Consider the following 6,947-nt stretch of genomic DNA (forward strand, 5'->3'; position numbering starts at 1 on the left):
TACACTTATCTTTTGATAAGGTTGTCAGACCTAACATTGCACAGTGGTCCAGATCGCAAAATTAAGTGGAAAATGAATTTTCCGAAAAATGGTAAAGTTTTGGAGCTTTGGTGTCTTCAGAAGAGTTGTTGCAAATGGAAAGGGGCAACTTTTGGTTTGGTTGAAAATTAGGGTGGTTCACTATTAGGGTGATTTTGAAAATCTAACTTTTCAGGAATATTTTTGGGAATTTTTTTGTCTTCTAAAAAGTTGTTGGGCTTGCCAATCCAAGCAACTTTTTCGAAGACACCAAAATTTTATCTCGTACGCCTTCTACGACCAAATTTAGAGAAAGCATCTGAGCAAACCTTCAAAAATCAGTTTTTTGAACGTAGCAATTCAGGGTTAAGTTTTAGAGAAAAGTGTTATTCGGGGCACTTTTAGAGCTCTAAAAAATGAACATTTTTATTATCTGACAAGTCAATTTGGACTTAAGGGTCAAAAGTTACAGCCATTTTAATGTAAAAAAGATGCAAATTTAAATCTTGAATATCTCGAAATGGCGCAAGCCAAATTTTAAGCACTAGGTTTTGGATTTCCATGTAAAATTATCATTTAAACCAAAAATATGACCAAAAATCGATTTTTCGACAATTTGGCTCAATTCTGAGGGCAGATTCAGATTCAGCGGGCAAAATTACATGAAAAAACATATATTTGGAAACTTTTCGAATTTCGTTAGGGTGGTCCCATATGGTTTTCCCTTGAAAATTAGACTTTTTCAAATGGAGATATCTCGAGTTTAAAGAAAAACACCCCTGAGATTTTTTCAGTGTTTGTAGTGCTAGATCTCCTCTTTCAAATGCAACCTAGTGCTTAAAATTTGGCTTGCGCCATTTCGAGATATTCAAGATTTAAATTTGCATCTTTTTTACATTAAAATGGCTGTAACTTTTGACCCTTAAGTCCAAATTGACTTGTCAGATAACACTTTTCTCTATAACTTAACCCTGAATTGCTACGTTCAAAAAACTGATTTTTGAAGGTTTGCTCAGATGCTTTCTCTAAATTTGGTCGTAGAAGGCGTAGATTGCGAGATAAAATTTTGGTGTCTTCGACAAAGTTGCTTGGATCGGCAAGCCCAACAACTTTTTAGAAGACAAAAAAATTCCCAAAAATATTCCTGGAAAGTTAGATTTTCAAAATCACCCTAATAGTGAACCACCCTAATTTTAAACCAAACCAAAAGTTGCCCCTTTCCATTTGCAACAACTCTTCTGAAGACACCAAAGCTCCAAAACTTTACCATTTTTCGGAAAATCCATTTTCCACTTGATTTTGCGATCTGGACCACTGTGCATTGGAAGCTCTTTCAAATACCTTTCTAAAAATATATATTATGACCAGGCTTGCCACAAAATACAGATTTTTCAGCACAGGCCCGAAACACAAACGATTTTTTTTTACAGTTAAAATAAATTTGAGCAGTTTTTGTTAAATTGGCCAAAAAGATAAACATTGTTAGCATCTTTTGGCATGTTCAGTTTTTGGTAAGAATATTATTCTTTAAAGTTATACTCGATTGAGTGTTTGGTATGTGCCAAAAAAATCTGTATTTGTGGCAAGCCTGATTATGACGTGATTTCAAACAAAAACCAACCTTTTCAAATCTTCCGGATGTTAGACAAAATTGTTTTTTTAGCGTAGCTTTTGAGAATGAAACCATTTCTCGACATTTCTCGAAACAGTCCAGACTCGATTATCCGAAAGCCTGATTGAGAATTTTTAAGTTAAAGATGGCGGCTAAAAAGGTGGTGATAAAATATTTAAAAAATGCATTTTGTAATTCAAAAGATAATTGACCACCCAAATTTAACAGCACTTGATTTTGATGTAAAACGTGAGACCATCGACAAAATTTGATGAATTTAATCTCGATCTATAAGCGAATGACCAAGAAAGTTAATACTGCCAGAAATAAATGAATTAACAACATCAACAACGATCTATCATCGAAAAATTACGAATCGAAATTCGTAATAACAATTTTAAAAATGACAAAATTTCCCAAAAATTTCGAAATCTCATAATTTTGCAAAATTGAAAATAATTTGAATTTATAAGCGTTAAAAGTTACAATATTTCAAAAATTAAAAAATATGTAGTTTTTTTTTTAAATATAAAATCTCAAAACCCAAAAAAGTAAAAAAAAGGTCTAAAAATCTTAAATAAAAAATATGTATTTCAAAGACCTTAAAAAATAACAAATTTGCACAATTTAATTTATGATAATCGAAAAAAAAACATTTTTTTATGAAAAAATATTTTCAAAAAATCTAAATTTATTACCTCTTGATTTTTTTAAAATTATCTAAATACTACATATTAATTTCATTACAGTCCAGACTCGATTATCCGAGGCCTCGGATAATGGAATGACGAAAAAAAAAAATTTTTTCGTTGTCTAATTTAATATATAAAATATATATACAGTTCAAAACTTCGGATAATCGAGTCTGAACTATCAACAAATCGAAAAAAAATCAAAAAATCTAAATTTAAATAACATGAAAATTTTTAAAAACCTTAGTGTATTGAAAATGTTGACCAATTTAAATTTTGATAAATTGAAAAAATATTAAAAATATAGAAAAGCTACATTTATCTCAAAATTTATAAACTCTACAAAATTTTATTTTTTTTTAAATAATCGAACTACCTTCTAATTATTTTATTCTTATTTTTTTGTTTTTTTTTTACTTGTATTTTACTCTTTAAAAAAAGAATAAATATTTTAAATTTACAAATCAATAAAATTTTAAATTTTAAAGTTCGAAAGTTGGCAAAGTTGTAGAATATGATTTGGACTTTCCAGAAAAAATAGGGACACTGAAATAAAATACGTTTGACTTGTTAAAATCAAATCCGCAAAACAAGTTTTTTTTTTTAATTTTCTGATTTTTTTTAGGGAAAGTCCATTTTGCGCTTTAAGATTGTGCAAAATATGGCAAGTTATAAATTAAACTGTTGTTTAACATGCTTTTTTCTAACATGCTTAAAACTATGAGCTCAAATTTAATCATTTTAGAACTAAAATCACACTGAGATATTTGGCCAAAATTTTATCCATTTTGTATTAGAAATAATTTAGCTTGTTTTTTCTTCAAGTGTGTAATTTCTAGTAGAGCTGGGACTTCGGATATCCGGATAATTTGCAGCATTAATAATTCTATTAGAAAATGAACTAACTTATACAAGCCAGCTTTGTCTCACGACTGTGGGGTGACATAAAGATGAAATAAAATAATTGTACAGGTTTTCAAAAGACCTTTAGTTTTGTATCAAATGATTTATGGCCGAATACTATTATCCGAAAAACTATCCGATCCGTTACATTTTTATTCTTAAATCTATTTTGGGTTCATCAAATATTTTTATCCAAATAATTTTCAGTTCTGATACGATTTTCGTATATCTCTTTTGATTTGGTTTGATTAAAAAGATGATATCTGATTTTATATAGAAAAAAATGTAAATTATCCGGATATCCGAAGTCCCAGCTCTAATTTCTAGATTTTTTAATATTTAATCATTTTTATTTTACTATTGGCCGTTGCAAATATTTTTCAAAGTTTATGTCGCCCCCCTTCAAAATCGGTCCGAAAAATCAGGGGGCAAAAAAATATTTTTTCAAAAAACTTCAAAATTTTAAAGGAAATAGAAGTCTAGCCAACTGAAAACCATTAGAAATGCATTTTCCTGCGTTTAAAACCATATTTAGCATGTCTGTGATCGATCAAAAATATTTTTAATTTTTGTGAAATTCCAATGTACAGCACCGCAAAAAGTTTTTTTTTTTCGACGAAAAAAAAAATCTCTTCAATACTTGGATATTTTGAAAACTAATGATTGCAAAACAACTGGGCAGGTGTAAAATGCATTTTAAAACACATTTTTCATTCAAATGTTGAGACCATGACTCGTTATTTCAATTTTTATACTATTTTATTTTTTTGCCTCCCCCCCCCCCCTCGACCACGACCAGAGTCAACGGCCTTATTTAAAAAAAAAAGTTTGGTAAATTTTTCTAAACGTTTGATGTTTGCTCATACACAATTCACAATTTTAATATATTCATGCCACTCAATTAATTATTCTCACTAGTCCGCATCCTCAGCCACAGCCACATTTGCATAAAATTTGACGTCCGTACTGTTAATTTCTATAACGATGCGGCATAGAAGTTGAAATTTCTAAATGCATTTCTTTCATGAAACAAACAAGTCACAGTTGGTTTATTTTTTTACAATACTTGAAGGCAATATTTATTTATTTGACTCTTCTTCTCTGTTTTGTTTTGTGTTTTTTCTGTTTGTGTGTTTTTTTTTCTTCTTTTTTCAATTGTTCATATTGTTTCAATTGTTGATGTTTTCTCTAATTGTTTATTTGCCTTATTTTTTCGTTTTCTCCTGTTTCAAACAATTTCAAATTCCATATTTGAGAGCATTTAACACACTTTCATGTTAAGCTTGCGCGCATGTTTTTGTTTTATCAAAAAAGAGAGTGTGTGAGCGAGAGAGAAAGGTTCTCGCTTTTTGTGTTTACTGTTTATTCCTGCCGTGCGAGCGCGCGTATCTTTCAGCTCAGATATTTTTGTTGTTGTGAGAAACAGAGTGTTTGAATGTGTGTTTTTGTTTAGCAAGTTTCGATTCGTTTTCAGCGTCATGTTTGCTTTTTTCGCAATTTTATTACTTTGTTTACTAATCAGTTACATAACTACAATTTTACATTTAAAATGTGCTTTGTTTTTTTTTGCTTCATTTTTCACCTTTTTTTCAGTAGTTTGTTTGTTTTTTTTCTTTTCATTTTGCTTATTTGTTTAATTCTCAAAATTCAAAATAAACGAACACTCAATGTAAGTATGCTTCTTCTTCACTTTGTCTTTGTTTGTTTGTTCTTTGTTTGTATTGGTTGGTATATTTGTTGCGTCACTTTCATCGGTAATTGTTTCAATTGTGTTGATTTTAACGTTTCTCAAATCTTTGTTTTGTCTATACTTTGTGTGTTATTATTTTTTCTTTTTCATTATATATTGGTAGACACAGCTGGGTGAGTAATTTGCTTGACTTTAGTAATGTTTCTTTAATTTTTCGACATTTTTACTTGCAATACGTAAGAAGCAGCATATCAAAACGACGTCATCAGCTTTGTTTTTACTTCTGTATTTGGTAATACAACTTGCCTAATTACTTTTTACAGTGTCTCATTAGGGTAGAAATTCGCCTGAAAAAATAATAAATAAAGAGTAAGTAATGAACATCTGTGAGAATTACAAAAAAAAACGTTTCGTCAACTTCCCCATAAATAAATCGCACTGTCTGAAGTTATCAGATCGACATTTCCTAAAAATTTGCCTGACATTGAGTCAACAGAAGGTTATAAATTAAACTGGGTGTGGTTTTTAGAAGTGACAGCTGTTTGTTTTCAACATAACACGGTGCCATTAACATACTCGTTTTTAAGGTAAATTCATTACGATAGATAGCCTTTAATCTTTAAAAATGTAAATAGGGTAGGGTAGTCATCAATGAGACACTTTTGGATTTCAACTTTCAACGATTTTTCTAATTTTTTCATCAGCATGTTTTAATGAGCTTTTAGTTGCATTATCTTTCTTTTAATGTGTTCTAACATTGACCAAAATATGAGATCGATCCGACATCTACAGCCAGAGTTATTCAACTGTCTCATTGTAGACGCACTTGGCAGGAACAATGAGACAGCTGGGGAACAATGAGACACTCTACGAAAATCAACATTTTTCTAGCAAAACATCATGTTTATGTATTGTTCCATTGCAGGTGACTTGCCTTGAACATTTTAGAGCTATTTTGCCTACATGAAAATTTTAATAACAAAAGTTACACTAAAAAGTATTTAAATTTTGTAAAATCCATGTATTAATACCAAATAACTTTGTAGTTTTGGTTAAATGAAGTTTAAACTCTATAAATATGCCAACAATCACTTTTAATTCATGTTTTGAAAGATTTCCATCGATTTTGAAAAGTTTATTGAAGAAAAATCAAAGTGTCTCATTGTTACCCATGGGCTGAAATGAGTGGGGAACAATGAGACAGCCCTGGATTCTGGGTATATTCTAAATTTTGGCCAAATCTAATGAAAGGACATTGTAGCCCAACTCAATCCCTATGGAACGTCGAAAGAAATTTGAAGAAGTATTAGTTTTGGTGTAAATGGTAGTCTATGAGCGAAAATGTATTTTTTAGTCATAATTTACTTTTACACCCCAGAATCAAACATTTATGAATAACTTTTCAAGGGAGCGTCCATAACCAAAGCCACTAATATGGCAGAAGTGTATCTAGTAGACACACCTTTCCCCCAAATATGAGCCTGATTGGTTGAAACTACGACTTGTGAGAGCCATTTTATCATTGTTCCCCGTGTCTCATTGATGACTACTCTACCCTACTTGAAAACATTTAAAAAAATCAATAATTTAATGAAGTTTAAATGTTTTAATAGAGCAATTCTCTGAGATTTCGGTCATTCGATTTTTTTTTGCATTTTTTTATCCGGCTGAAACTTTTTTGGTGCCTTCGGTATGCCCAAAGAAGCCATTTTGCATCATTAGTTTGTCCATATAATTTTCCATACAAAATTGGCAGCTGTCCATACAAAAATGATATGTGAAAATTCAAAATTCTGTATCTTTTGATGGAATTTTCTGATCGATTTGGTGTCTTCGGCAAAGTTGTAGGTATGGATATGGACTACACTGAAAAAAAATGATACACGGTAAAATTTTTTTTAGTGATTTTTAATTTCACTTTTTGTCACTAAAACTTGATTTGCAAAAAAACACTATTTTTATTTTATTTTTTTTTATATGTTTTAGAGGACATAAAATGCCAACTTTTCAGAAATTTCCAGAATGGGCAAAA

This window comes from Culex pipiens, chromosome 1 (genome assembly GCF_016801865.2).
Source record: "Culex pipiens pallens isolate TS chromosome 1, TS_CPP_V2, whole genome shotgun sequence".
NCBI classification, from domain to species: domain Eukaryota; kingdom Metazoa; phylum Arthropoda; class Insecta; order Diptera; family Culicidae; genus Culex; species Culex pipiens.